The sequence below is a fragment of the Canis lupus genome, chromosome X (genome assembly GCF_003254725.2).
Source record: "Canis lupus dingo isolate Sandy chromosome X, ASM325472v2, whole genome shotgun sequence".
NCBI lineage: Eukaryota > Metazoa > Chordata > Mammalia > Carnivora > Canidae > Canis > Canis lupus.
In genome coordinates, this window is record NC_064281.1 from 80,800,050 (window position 1) to 80,815,168 (window position 15,119).

The window sequence follows — 15,119 nt, forward strand, 5'->3', positions numbered from 1 at the left end:
TGTGGGGAGCCTGATGTGGGACTTGATCCCAGGACCCTGGGATCACGACCTGAGCCGAAGGCAGACGCTCAACCACTGAGCCACCCAGGCGTCCCTGTTGGCCCCCTTTAGAGATGAGTAGGAAACTGAGGCACAGACAGATGAAGTGACTTCCCAAATAGCTAACGAGTGGCAGAACAGAGATGGGAGCGCAGGTGTGCTTGCTTTCAACCCTCCAGGAGGTTGTAGAACACAGTTGTGTGGAGGGTGTCATTCCTGTAGCAGTTGCACCACCCCCCTACCACCTCGTGTGCTGCTGTGGAGTTGGGCAGATAGCAGAAGGGGGCCAGTGGAAGTGAGCAACTGGTGTCACAACCTGAGCAAAAGTCCCCCGCCCCCATCACCGGTGATCTGCAGGTGGGCGGATTGGTCAGTGGCTCCACCTCCCAACTACAAAAACTGGGTGCAGCTGGACCTACCCTCAGCGCTTCCTTCTTGAAGGTTCTTCACTCAGCCCTCACCAGCCACTGTTGTAGGGGGCTTGGGTCACCACTCTAGCTCAGGTCCCCATCATCTAGCATCTGTGTATCTGCGGCGGATCTTTATGTGGTAAAGTTTGGGCTCTAGACACCGATACACTCGGGTGTGTCCCAGCTCCAGCACTCAGCTGTGACCCAAGGCAAACAACTTGACCTCCCATTTCCCAGGGTCCCCATATGTGAAATGACATAAGGGTCCCTGCCTCGCAGGGTTGCAGTGAAGGTTGAATGAGAGAATTTATGGGTTTTTCAGTTGGATGCGTACTTAGTCCTTGACATATGTTGCCTGTTAGCACTATTATGATGATTCCTTTCTCCCCCCTACCCCCCTGCTCCACCACCGTGGTTAGGCAGAGCTTAGGCTTTGGAAATAGGCTGGAGTTGGAATCCCTCCTCGCTAGTTTACTGTCCAAGGTGCCCTTGGGTAAATTAACCAATTTCTCTGAGCCTCAGTGTCCTGGGGGTGGAAAGAGTAGTGCTGGAGGTGAGGATGAAATGAGATGCTGTAGGTAAAGAGATGCTGATTCTTTTGTCCCACTTTGCACACCTGGCCAGATTTGGCTTCATACAACACAGCTTTCATCCTGCTGCTACCCAGCACCAGCAAACCGTGACTGGTGGCATATGGCAGGCATATGTCTATTCATGGATTTCCCTGTATTTTCAGCCTCGCCTCCACCTCCATCCAGCATTCCCTCTCACATCCAGTGGGCCTGGTTGCTACACGGGGCCTGCATGTGATCCTCCCCCATGACTCAAAATCGACCTCTCCTTTCTAGGTCCCAGAGGCCTCCAAAATATGCCAATATTCACAGGCTTTTCACCTGAGCTCCATTTTCAGATGTGACAGGAGCCTCCCTATTGAAGTGATCAGGGAAGGGGCTTTGCCATTCCTCCTCCCTTCTAGAGGACTTGGTCCACAGCAGGTGCTCATTCCATGGGAATACAATGTCATTTGATGCCAGAGGAGCCGGTCTGAGAGTAACAAATTCAGTCTAGCAGAGCCTTGGGATTCTACTGTCGGGTAGCAAATAACCACGACAGGCATACAGGGGCCAGGAGGAGATTCTCTGTTAATATTTTGGCCTTCAATACAGAGCCTCCAAAATCCCAGGATGGGGGCGTTTTAGCGGGTACCTTTTGACTTGGTTGAGACAGCCCAGGAGTATGGCAGGTCAGGAGTAGAAGGGGCAGAGCAGATGTTCTCTAGAAAGTCTTTGCTCCATTTTATTCTCAGCTGCCTCCCCTATTGACAGGATGTTTCTAAGCCTGACTAAAGTCTCCAGGAGCTCCTGGCTGGCTCAGTGGTTGAGCATCTGCCTTCGGCTCATGTTGTGATCCTGGGATCGATCCCAGTGTTGGGCTCCTTGCTCAGGTGGGAAGTCTGCTTCTTCCTCTTCCACTGCCCCTTCTCCACCCCCTTCTCTCTCTCATAAATAAATAAAATCTTTTAAAAAAATATCGTTTCTTCTCTACCCTCCCTTTTACCTCCCCTTCCAGCTCTGTCCTAGACCAGCAGCCCTAACAGTGTGACCCAAAGATCACTGGAAGCCCCAAGATTCATTCACGGGATTCAGACAAAACTACTTTCATGATAATACTAAGATGTTATTTGCCATTTCACGGTGTTGACATTTGCCCTGAAGGGGCAAAAGCTATAGTGGGTAAAAATGCTGGCACCTTAGCACAGATCAAGGTGATGGTGCCAAACTAATATTCATGGTGTATTCTGGTAGATGAAATGCCAGTTTCACTTAAAAATGTCTTTTTCTTAATTTTTTTTTATTTGAGAGAGATCACAAGCAGGGGTAGGAATGGAGGTAGAAGCAGACTCCCCACTGAGCAGGGAGCCCTACGCCAGGCTCGATCCCAGGACCCTGGGATCATGACCTGAGCTGAAGGCAGACACTTAACCAACTGAGCCATCCAGGTGCCCTCACTTAAAAATGTTTTGGTGAAACAGTAAAGATAATTAATCTTTATTAAATTTCAACGCTTTGAGTACATGTCTTTTCAAATAGCCTGTGTGACAAAATAGGAACGGAGTATAAAACACTTCCACTGCATAGTGAGTTATGATGAGTGTCATGAGGAAAAGCACTTGCATGATTGCAAGCTAAACTAGCCAGTTTCTCATAGAACATTCTTTTTTTTTTTTAACTTGAAAGAACGATTAACAGACAAACTACAGTTATGCAGACTTGGGCCAGTGTTATGCTGAAAATGAATAAAGTGATTCTGTCGTCTCAAGGAAAACAACTGATAGTTTGTTGTCCTTGATAACATTTAAGCTTTCAAGTGAAAACCATAATTTTGGAAAGCTTTATCTGCTGCTGTGAGCTTGAGAGTTTCTCAATAACCTAAAAACATTTCTGATAAGATTAGTAGTGATATTAATGAATGCAGTTTTTTATATTGTATAATCATAAAATGAGTCAACAATTGGAAGATCTGTATAACTGGATAGGCCACTATTTTCCAAATGACTAATGCATAATGTTACCAAATTATGCATAGATAATAGATCCATTGAAAGTGCAAGATAGACCAGTGGATTTTAATGTAACAGAGTACAAAAAGTTCATTGATACAATTTCAGAGTTAACATCACAAATAAGCAATAGGAAACTACAACCTGTGAAGTTTAGGTGTAGTACCAAAGAAGAACATCCACAAGGTATTAGTTTTCTATTGCACTCATAAAAAATTACCACAAACTTAATATAGCAGCTACTTATTATTTCACAGTTCTGTAGGTCAGAAGACCAGGTTGGGCTCACCTGAGGTCTCTGCTTGGGGTCTCACAAGACTGAGGTCAAGTTGTCTTGTCGGCTGAGCTGGCCCTTATCTGGAGGGTCTGGGGAAAAGGTTTGCTTCCAGGCTCACTGAGAATGCTAGAAAAATCCAGTTCCTTCAGGTTGTAGGTCTGAGGTCCCCATTCCTTGCTGGCACTCTCCTTGGAAAAGACTCACATGATTATATTAGGCCCACCTGGATCATTTCTCTTTGCCAGATCACTAACATGACCATGGAAGTGATAACATTGTAAACACCTACTCTCAAAGGAGAGGAAATTTATACACAGGTGAGTGTCATATGGGAGTTATTCTTAGAATTCTGCCTAAAAATCTATTTAAACAATGCCCGTCTCTACTGACACATCTTCATGAGGTTAGATTTTCTTCATCTATTTTAACCACAAAACACATTGCAACAGACTAAATGCAAGAGCATATATGAGAATCCAGCTGCTTTTTTATTGAGTCAGATACACAACAGATTTGAAAAAATGTAATACGATGCTACTTTTCTTGCTGATTTTTTTGATTTGGAAAATAGTTATTTTTCATAAATATGTGTTACCTACTTTAACATGCAATGTGTTTATTGTTTTAAATGTAAAAATAAATAGTTTTGGGGTGCTTGGCTTGCTCAGTCAGTAGAGACCACAACTCTTGATCTCAGGGTTGTGACTTCTAGTCTCTAGGTGTAGAGACTACTTAAAAATAAAATCTTTAAAAAAATTAAAAAATTAAAGATAAATAGTTTTACACAAAGAAAACAAAAGCACTAATTCAAAAAGATATATGCATACCTCTATTTGTTGCAGCATTATTTATAATAGCCAAGATATGGAAGCAGCCCAAGTGTCCATCCATAAATAAATGGATAAATAAGCTGTAATGCGTGTGTGTATATATATACATATATATGTATATATATATGTATATATATATTCAGCCACAAAAAGGATGAAGTCTTGCCATTTGTGACAGAGGGTATTATGCTAAATGAAATAATTCAGACAAAGAAAGACCAACACCCTATAATTTCACTTGTATATGAAATATAACAAAATAAAATAAAACAAATAAAGGGGCACCTGGTTGGCTATCAGTAGAGCACAAGACTCTTGATCTCAAGATGTAAGTTCAAGTCCCATGTTAGGTGTAGAGATTACTTAAAAATAAAATCTTTTTTAAAAAACAAAACAAACAAAAAAGCAGAAAAAGACCAATAAATGCAGAGAACAAAATGATGGCCAAATGGAAGGGGGTGAGGGATGGGCAGAGTGGGTGAAGGGGGGTGGGAGGTACAGGCTTCCAGTTATGGAATGGATAAGTCATGGGAATAAAACACACAACATAGGGAATATAGTCAATGATATTGTAATAGTGTTGTGTGGTGACAGATGGTAGCTCTGCTTGTGGTGAGCACAGGATAATGTATATAGAAGTTGAATCACTTTGTTGTACGCCTCTAACGTTGTGGGTCAACTATATTACAGTAAATAGTTTTAAATTTTATCAGTTTTGGGGTACCTGGGTGGCTCCATCATTTAAGTGTCTGCCTTTGGCTCAGGTCATGATCTTGGGGTCCTGGGATCCAGCCCCATGTTGGGCTCCCTGCTCATTGAGGGGAGCCTACTTCTCCTTCTCCCTCTGCTCCTTCCCCCAGTTGTGCTCTCTCTCTCTCTCAAATAAATAAAATTAAAAAAATAAAATTTATCAGTTTAAATTTCTAATATGTTAAATATCATTATATATAACCCATAAAAAGGAAAGCTCTTTGGAGTTTTCAATGATTTTTTAAAGCTAATACCTTTTATTTGTTTCTTTTTAGATATACATGCATGTCATTTTAATATTCTGTGTGACAGAATGTGGAAGGACACATAAAATGTATGCCTTTGGGTGTGCGCTGCTATGGATTTTGATGAATGCATAAAGTCATACAACCATTCTGTAATGCTTCCAATATCCAAAGAATTCCCTATGCCACAGCATTGTGGTCAACCCCTTCCCCCATCACTAACCTCTGGCAACCACTAATCTGGTTTTGTCATTTCACGAATGTCATATAAATGGAATCATACAAAAATAAATAAATAAATAAATAAATAAATAAATAAATAAATAAATAAATGGAATCACTATAAACAACCTTTTGAATCTGGCTTCTTTCAACATTGTACATTCGAGCTTCATCCATGTAGCTGCCTATATCCATAACACAATCCTTTTTGTGCTGCATAGTATTCCATTTATACAGATGAGCCACAGTTTATCCATTTACTAGTTGAAGGACATTGAGTTGATTCCTAATTAATAATTTTTAAGGGAGTAAAATCCTCCTGAGACCACAAATTTTGAGAGATGATGGTAATGTAATGGAAGCATCATTTTTACATGGGAAACGGGTAGATGGATAAAAGAGTCATATATTGGAGGTAGAATTGAAAGGATTTGCAGATCAGTTGAGATGGGTTAGGGAGGGCCAGAGAAAAAATGGTGAAATTAAGTATCACTCTGAGGTTCCTGGCTTAAACAGCTGGCTTTGTCAAATGAAGAAGACTGGGGGTGAATTGCTTTTAACTCAAAGGGAATCAAGGGTACAATTTTGGAGCTGTTGAGTTTGAGATGCTTTTCAGTTATCCTAACGGAGATGTCAGTATACAGGGTCTGGATTTCAAAGGAAATAGGGATTTGAAAGTCCTCTGAGTACATGAGAGATAAATGGGATCTCTGAGAGTGGGAATGCAGAGTGAGAAGGGAGGGAGAACTAGGTCAGGCTCCTGAGGAACACAGCTTTCTCAGAATCTACCAGAGTAGGAGGAGTTGATAAAGAAGCCAGAGAGATAGGAGGAACATCAGGGGAGGGTTGCATCACAGAGGCCAAGAGAAGCAAAGGCAGAGTGATCTGGGGCATTGAATGCTGTGTAGAGGTAAAGGAAGTGAGGGATTGAAAAGCGCCCATTGGATTCGGTGACATGGGGTGGGGTGGAGGGGTGTCGTTTGTGACCTTGATAAGAATTTCCTGGTTTGGTGGAATGAAAGGGATGGAATGTCTCAAATCCTCTCTCTGCCTGAGGTCCTACCTCCTTCTCCCATAATCTTCTCATCCCCGCCCCCTGTGCCCCTAGAATCTCTTATTTCTCCTTCTAGACTCGACTCCTTGTAGCACCATCTCCTCCCTCTCCCTCAAGACCTTGCATTATACAGACCTCTCTTAGATTTTGTTCCTCAAAGACCCATCTCCTGCCTCTCATTCTACTCTCTTTCCTGACCCACCTCTTCTCAGACTCTCATTTTCCTCCCTGTATTTTTTTTATTTATTTTTTATTGGTGTTCAATTTACTAACATACAGAATAACCCCCAGTGCCCGTCACCCATTCACTCCCACCCCCCGCCCTCCTCCCCTTCTACCACCCCTAGTTCGTTTCCCAGAGTTAGGAATATTTATGTTCTGTCTCCCTTTCTGATATTTCCCACACATTTCTTCTCCCTTCTCTTATATTCCCTTTCACTATTATTTATATTCCCAAATGTATTATGTCACAGCTCACTCCTCTCTTTGAGCACATACTGCTTTTCCCAGACTGCTACTTTTCACTCTCTTTTTTTCAGGACCCTTTCCTTCCTTCCACCCACTTAGGCTTGCTGGATCTCAGTAGGGGTCTTAGCTGGTCACTAAGGAGCCTCACAGACTCAACCCCAAGGAGTCATATTCTCTGGCAGGATTCCACCAGGATCTGACAGTGCTGACCTGTAGGAAACACAGCATTAAAACATAGTCCTTCCTTGAATGATTGCCAGGCTGGTAACCACATCCTGCCAACACAATGCCCTCATCCGCCCTGGCACCTGACACTGAGATTCTGCCTTTTCCTACCCTCAATTGCACAGAGTCACCCTGAGCTGATAAGGCGCCCCTCTACTACAAATTCTATTTTGCACTCAACTCACATGTCGCTCTTGCCAGAATGCTTTCCTATTCATTAGTCCAGCCTTGGGAAGTAAGCGGGCGAAGCATGGTGAAAGAAGATGTGAAGACTTGCCCCAGGTCACACAGCTGGTTAGAAGATTAGCCTGCTATCCCTCCCAGCCCTTTGGGTTTGCTTGCTTTCATGCTCCCCAAACTCCCCAGGCCTGAGCTCAGGCATGGATGCCCTTTTAGCCTGTTGCAGCCTGCCAAGGGGTAGCTCCCTGGAGAGACCCCTGCTCAGGAGCAGTACCCTACTTGCACTTTGCACTATAGCTCTGGACCACCTTGAGAAAGAGGATGATTTCTGATTTGCTTCACTGAATTCACATCAGGCCACAAATCTGTTTGTTTTGATATGACTTCAAAAATGGAGTACAGAGTAATGATTAAGAGCCGAGGGCCAGGGTTGCCGGGATCTGGTGCCCAGGCCTGGCTCGGCTCTGCAGTAGCTCAGTGAGGCAATGTATATGAGGACTCTCAGCAGAGTTCCTGACACCCAGCAAGTGTTCAACGAACGGTGACCACAAGCCTCATTATTTTTCCGTAGGAATCCTTGGGAGGCAGTCAGTGTAGTGTACTGGAAAATTTACTGAACCAGACATCTAGGGACCTAGATTCCAGGTCTAATTATTACTGCTCAACTTGGAATGCTGGGTGACCTATTCATTTCATCTCATTGGGCCTAGACTTTCTCATCTGCACATAGTAATGGCTGCCCTACCTTTGTAATATGATCTAGTAGCCTAAAGCATTCCGTATTCTGTGCAAAGATGTTAGGTTACAGGGAAAACATGGAAATTACAAAAAGGCCTACTAGTGAATGGTTTAATAAATTATATTTCCATACCACAGAATATAATGCAGCGAATCTTTACTTGACATGGGAATAAGGCCGTATCATATCATTGCATTGTTTAGAAATGATAGAAGGTTACGGAACTGTAGGGTAAAATGCGACTCAACTGGGTAAAAATATTTCTATTCACATCTTCTATGGCACATCAAAATGTTAAAATGATTAGCAGGATATCCCTTGCCAGTAGTATTATGAGGACCTCTAGTTTCTCCTTTATATTTTATTTTCTGAATTTTTGGCAGTAACATCCAGTATGTTTCTAATCAGGAAAACAGGGACGCCTGAGTGGCTCAGTGGTTAAGCATCTGCCTTTGGCTCAGGTCGTGATCCTGGAGTCCCGGGATTGAGTCCCACATTAGACTCCCTGCAGGGAGCCTGCTTCTCCCTCTGACTATGTCTCTCTCTCTCTCCTCTGTGTTTCTCATGAATAAATAAACAAAATCTCAAAATGAAAAGAAAACAGCAAAAAACAGACAGAAAAGCTTTCTCTTGCTCCATCTGGAGAGGCAACCCCATCACTGCTCTCCATGTCACAAAAGTTTTGAGGGACCCAAATGGCACTGGGGTGTGGTACTGCTGTGTATGCGACAAAGGGGAGGCCCATGGTAAGCACAGCTGCTTTGGCCTCACCTTGTCGGGAACTGCTCTCTGGAACCCACCAGAGTCTGAACTAGAGTACCGCATACTGGCCTTTGCACTTTGGGGTGAACCTCTGGGGTGGGGTAGGTCCAGGAGCTTGGTGGAGAAGGAAGCTGAATGGAAGAGCCCATGGGGCTGCAGGCAGTGCAAGACTGCTTGGGCACTAGCTCACCAGGGCCGTGTTTATGAGGCTTACTCCCTGCTGGGCCTCAGGGCCCACAGCCAGGGACACCTAATGGGCCCCCTCTTCTCTCTACCCCTGAAGCTGGAATGTTCCAAATTCCTCCTCCTTGGGCCAAACCCCTCTCCCCCACACAAGGCCTCCCCTGGTCTTGCAGAGGTCACCACACAAAAGCCCAGCTGGAGTTTTTGACAGGAAAAAGCTCACTAAACTTTTTTTAAGCACCTCAATGTTCCACGGACTCCAGGGGTTTAATTCTGATCTGTAATAAGTCTCTGACCCAAGGCTGAGATTTGTGGATGGATTTTGCAAAGCTGCGGCTAACAATTAGAAATCCTTTATCACCTCAGCCTGGAGCCCCTTGAACCTTACGCGCCCCTCCCTCGGGAAACTTCCCTCCCACTCCAGAGCCATACAGCTCCTCCAAGACTCTGCAAAAGGACTCCTTCGTAAGTGCCTCAATTCTGCTTTATTTGCTGCTTTTTAAACTCACCTGTGGGCTCTTGTTTCCTAGTTGTTACCCGTTTAGCCCATGGTGTAGCCGTGCTGGGCCACCTTGGGTTTCTGAGGGAAGGGCATGGGAGGAAATGTTCAGGTGGCACCTGGGTTGGTAGTGTTTGTTTCCTCAAGGCGACCACAAAGTTTCCAGTGTTTGAAACTACAAGGGCCAGAGGAAGCGCTCTCCAAAGCAGATAATTTCTGAATGGAGCTTTTGAGGACTGAGATACAAGGTTGGGGGGGCGAGGTACAGTTTACTGCCCCCCATGTGGTGAACTGGAGGGGCCAAAGGAGGACCGGGAGGGGGACCCTCTCCCAGCCAGCTTCAGTGTCTTCTTCCACCCTGAAACCTCAGGGAATCAACAGAAGGTGGGTTTCTGAGTGAAGTTGGGAAGTCTCCCCCTTAACCTCTAAAATAACCCTTCCCCCACTGGTCTGTGAGTCTGTCAGAACTTCCTGCTTTCCATAAAAGGACATCCTGACATTTTCCATAAAATGGAGGGTCCTGTGCTCAGTGAGATAAGTCAGGGAGAGAAACCAAATATGGTATGAGCTCAGCTATATGTGCAATCTGAAACAAACCTAAGTTCCTAGATACAGAGAACAGACTGGTGGTTGTCAGAGGTGGGGGTGTGGATAGGAGTAAAATGGGTGAAGGGGGGGTCAGAGAGTGCCAACTCCCAGCTACAAGGTTAAGAAATCCTGGGTATATCATGTGCAGCATGGTGACTGAAGCTACCAGTGCTGTGCTATCTGAAGATTGCTCAGAGACAGTAGATCCTAAAAGTTCTCACCAAAGGAAAACAAATCTGTAGCTATGTAAGGTGGTGGAGGTGGACTGAACTTACCGTCATGGTCACTTTGAAATGCGGTTATATGTCAAATCATTATGCTGTGCACCTGAAATTAATGCAGTGTGATGTGCCAATTCTATCTCCATACAAATAGAAACTTCCTCTTTGGACTGAGGCTTTATTCTCTTCAAGTGTCCTCTTTGAAAACAGAGCTGGAAACAGAACATGAGCCGTGCTTAGAGCTAGAGAGATGGTGGATGATGTCTGTGTTCTAGAGTCGGCCTTTCTGTGTTTTTTAGCAGTGTAAAGTGAGAATGTTTTGCTTTGATGATCAGGGCAGAAATGAACTTCTTTTTAAAGCAATTAGAACATCCCTCAATCCAGTTGTTGTTCCCTGAGGGAACTGCTCTGAGGATACACTTACCAGAAAGCAGGGCTTCAGAGGAATGGCTTTGCCACTTACTAGAGCCCTAAGCAGCTGCTGATTAGGTGCAGAGAGGAGAGCAGGTGTCTTGGATTCCTGTGAGGAGCTGTCCGATTGGGGGTTGGAGAAACAAGGCCAATTGGCAGAAGAGGGCTATGGTGGCCTCCATCACTCCCCAGGACACCACATCAGCTCCTTCCTTGAGCCTGAGAAGCCTCACCTATCTTACCCTGTTCAGTTTTACGAGACCCCAAAGAAGGGGTGCCATGCACAAGACTTGGGGTGAGAACTCGGAAAAGGCAGGGCAAGGATCCAGGCAAGAAGGCGTTAATTCAGGAGCTGCTGCCAGGTTTGACCCTCCTAATCCTCTCCTGCAGTTCCAATCCCTCCCCTAAGGAAGATTAGGTAAGGATCCTAAATGAAGCCTTCTCGACCAGCCCTTGGGCCATGGAGTGTGTTGGTCTCATGCCCAGAAGACAAATTCAGCTGTCAAGGCCTAGAGTTTTCTGTTCCTCCGAAGCAGCCAGGGTCTGATTTCTAGGAGGACCTCTGAATTGACAGGGGTGTCCTTTAAAGCTGCCTGCTTCTAATAACAGCTGTTCAGTCTTCTATATTTGTCACCGTGGCTTCCTGTCCCCATTTCCTTAATTGAGACTTGAAACCTTGGAGATGAGAAACTGGAGCCTGGCGAATTTAGGGGACTTCCTTAACAGGTTCCAGGGAGACCTGAGACTAGAAGTCAGTCTTTTGATTCTCAGGTCAGGACTCTTTCTTTGAGCCATCTACTGCTCATAACACTAACAAAAACAGAATCTAGCCTGGCACACTACCTAACTGCCCCCTATCTTGTCTACCCCTGCTTTCCTGACCCTGCCTGAAAGATGACCTCCTTTGGGCCATTTCTCCCAATTGAATAAGTTCCAACAACTAGTTCTACTTCCTTCCCAGCCATGCCAAGACAGACTCCTGAGACTCCAAGCCTTCGTGATGGCATTTTTAAAATTCTGCCCTCCCCAAACTCCTTTTCCTACTTATGCACCAGGACTGACTCTGGGGAGAAGGTCTCCTCTTGAAGACACTACCAACTCTCATGGGAAATCCAAGCTGGGCTCTCATGTCAGCATCCCAACAAGCCTGGAGCAGGAGCTACTCTTCTGGGAGGCAGCGGGTCTGCTCTCTAAAAACCTCAAGGTAGCTCACCGACACTCACTGGAAACCCATATATATAGATAGGAAATAAAAAGGAAAAGTATGTAACACAACCTTGGTTTAGAAGAGGGAGTCCAAGGAAGGTTTCAAGGGAAGGATAGTCCTGAATAATGACCAACAATTATCCAAGCAAAATTTGGATGGTAGAATAGCATACTCAAGGTCTTAGAGACAGAGAGAAAGGCAAATTCAGGGAAGTACACACTTTTGTGGCTAGATTATGTGTGTGTATGTGTGGCCATGCACATGTGTGTGGGTGAGCATAAAGCATGAGGTTGGAGGTTACTGGTGGGAAATGAGGCTGGAAAGAAAACCAGGAGCCAGACAATGGAGGGCCTTCCTGGTTTCCCCATGCTAGAGAGTTCCAACTTTGTCTTGAAAGCAATTAAGAGGGCCTGAAGTTTTTAAAGCATGGCGAAGTGGTGGTGTGGAGTGTAGGATTAGATTTCTATTTTAGAAAGATCGTTGGCTACTGGATGGATAATTGATTGCAGAAGTGGAATTAGACCAGTCTGAGGTGCCCATGAGATTTCTAATTTCAAACTGAAGTTTACATAGTGGAGATAGAAGTGGATGCATTCAGAACATATTTTAAAGGTAAATCTGATGGGACTTTATAATTGGTTACATGTCAAGAAGAGGGGAGGAATCAAGGATGCTTGGCTTGAGTTGCTGGATGAAGGATGGCCCTAGTGAGATAGGGAACATGGTGTGCAGAATTGTTTGAAGATAGGGAAGACAGCAGATGATTTTAGCTTTGCAAATGTTGAGTTTGAGATGCCATGAAAATATTCAGATGGGGTCATTCCAAATGCTGTTAATTATACAAATCTTGAGTTCATGGGAGAGATCTGTCCCAGAGATACGGATTCAGGAATCATTTAGCATAGAGACAGATTGATGAAACCACCCCTAGAGAATGTGAGGGATGAGAAGAGAAGTCTAAAACTCCAGATGAGACTCTGCAGGGAATATTAAGATTTATACTGAGGGCACAAGAAGAAAAACTTATAAAGAAGATTAGGGGATGCCTGAGTGGCTTGGTGGTTGAGTGTCTGCCTTCGGCTCAGGGCGTGATCCTAGGGTCCTGGGATCGAGTCCCACATCAGGCTCCCCACGGGAGCCTGCCTTTGTCTCTGCCTCTCTCTCTCTCTCTCTCTCTCTCTCTCTCTCTCTGTGTGTCTCTCATGAATAAATAAAATCTTTAAAAAAAGAGGACTTAGAAGCATCATTTTGAGGGGCAGGGAAAACCAGGAGTGGTATCACAGAAAACAAAGGTGAATACACTTTTATGAAGGAGAGGGACAAAGTGAGATGACAGATCTGGGGACAAGAAAACTGTGGGCAACCTTAGTGTTAGGGAAGGGCTAATGGCAGAAACCAGACTGCAGAGGCTTGAGCAGTGGGTGGGATGGGAAAGAAGTAGAGACATCAACATAAAATGGCTCTTTCAGGAACCTCAATTGTAAGAAAATGATGAGGATAAGGTAGTAGTCTCACAGGGAGGACGTCGGGTAGGGAGGTAAAAAAAAAAAACAAGTCACCAGGAGATGCTCACCAGGGAAAAGTAGAAGGATTTGCAAGCAGCACTGAAGGTGCCATTGAAAGGCACAGTCATGATCAAGATAGGGTAGAATTGTAGCAGCTTAGTGGTAAGAAGACCAATGCATAGAAAGGACCTGTGCATTGTCACTGCTGGTGAGCACCAGAGCTGAGATTTCAAACTAGATTTCCCTCCCCATCCCATCAGACGCGTGTTGGCTCCTACTCAGCTCTGCTCTGCATCAACATTGGCCTTGTTGTGTCCATCAGCAATAAAGAGTATTGACTGGCAGCTCTGTGCCTGATTCTGCAGAGGCACAACAGAAGTTTAATCTAAGTTTAAAATATTGAATAATTAATCAGTTTAATATATTTCCTCCCTCAACTGGTTTAGAATTGAAAGAGACAAGACATTCAGCAAATGCCTATACAGAAAATAGGAAACTCTTTTTCTCTCTTTCTCTCTCTCTGGCTCTCTTTCTCTGTGTCTATGCTTTCTCTCCCTCTCTCTTCTCCCTTTCTGTCTCTCTCCCTCTTCATTTCCCTCCTTCCTTCAGTTCCTTCTCTCAACTTTATTTTTTCTTTTAAAGATTATTTATTTATTGGGATCCCTGGGTGGCGCAGCGGTTTGGCGCCTGCCTTTGGCCCAGGGCGTGATCCTGGAGACCCGGGATCGAATCCCACATCGGGCTCCCGGAGCATGGAGCCTGCTTCTCCCTCTGCCTGTGTCTCTGCCTCTCTCTCTCTGTGACTATCATAAATAAATAAAAAAAAAAAAAAATTAAAAAAAAAAAAAGATTATTTATTTATTTATTCATGAGAGACACAAAGAGAGAGGCAAAGACATAGGCAGAGGGAGAAGCAGACTCCCTGTGAGAAGTTTGATGTGGGACTCGATCCCAGGACCCTGGGATCACATGAGTCAAAGGCAGACACTCAGCCACTGAGCCACCCAGGTGCCCCAGAAGTATAAGGGTTTAAATAGGAAACACCTACCCTCAGCACCTACCACAAAACATCATGACAATTTAGTTGACACGTATAGAGTACTTATAATGGTCACATCGGAAGCACTATATAATTGTTATTATTATTATTATTATTATTATTATTATTATTATTAGTGTTATTACTACTGTACTACCACGATGGGGTTAAGGAAACACAGAATGCTGCAAGAACATGGAGGACGGGCATTTGACCCAAGCCAGAGGAAGAGACATAAGAGTTGAACCCTAAACAGAGAGAAGGCAGTAAACCGAGGGAGAATGCTGGGCATCCTGCACAGAAGGAACAGCCTCCACTCAGATTTGGAAGCAAAAGACAAGATGACATGATTGAGGAACTGAGAATAAGTTAGTTCAGCAAGAATATGAGGAGGACAATGGCAAGAGATGAAGCTTGAGAGGTCATAGAGCACAAACAAGTTTGGACTTTATCCTTTAGCCAATGAGGAGCCACTGGAATGTTTTCTGTAGACACTTGATCAGATTAATGTGTTGAAAGATCACCTTGACAACGACGTGCAGAATGAATTGTAAGAGACTAGACTGGAAATGAGACCAGTTAGGAAGTCACTGCTACAGTCTGGGGAAGAGGGGATGGTGAAGCACTGACCCGGGCAAGTAGAAGTAGGAATGGGGAGAAGGGTGCCATGGATTTGAGGTGTATACAAGAGGTGGAGTTGGTGAG

The 15,119-nt window shown here is 44.4% G+C and overlaps 1 protein-coding gene across 2 annotated transcripts in view; it reads left to right on the plus strand.

The window, feature by feature from the left end:
* Positions 1-15,119, plus strand: part of CLDN2 (claudin 2) — a 29,892-nt gene that overhangs the window by 10,488 nt on the left and 4,285 nt on the right. Inside the window, exon 1 of one of the 2 annotated variants that reach the window (XM_025431522.3) lies at positions 9,259-9,409. The exons of the other annotated variant lie outside the window; for it this stretch is intronic. The gene's annotated coding sequence lies outside the window, so the exon portion shown is untranslated. Of the gene's footprint in view, positions 1-9,258; positions 9,410-15,119 lie in introns of those variants that run through there. 2 annotated transcript variants of the gene reach the window in all.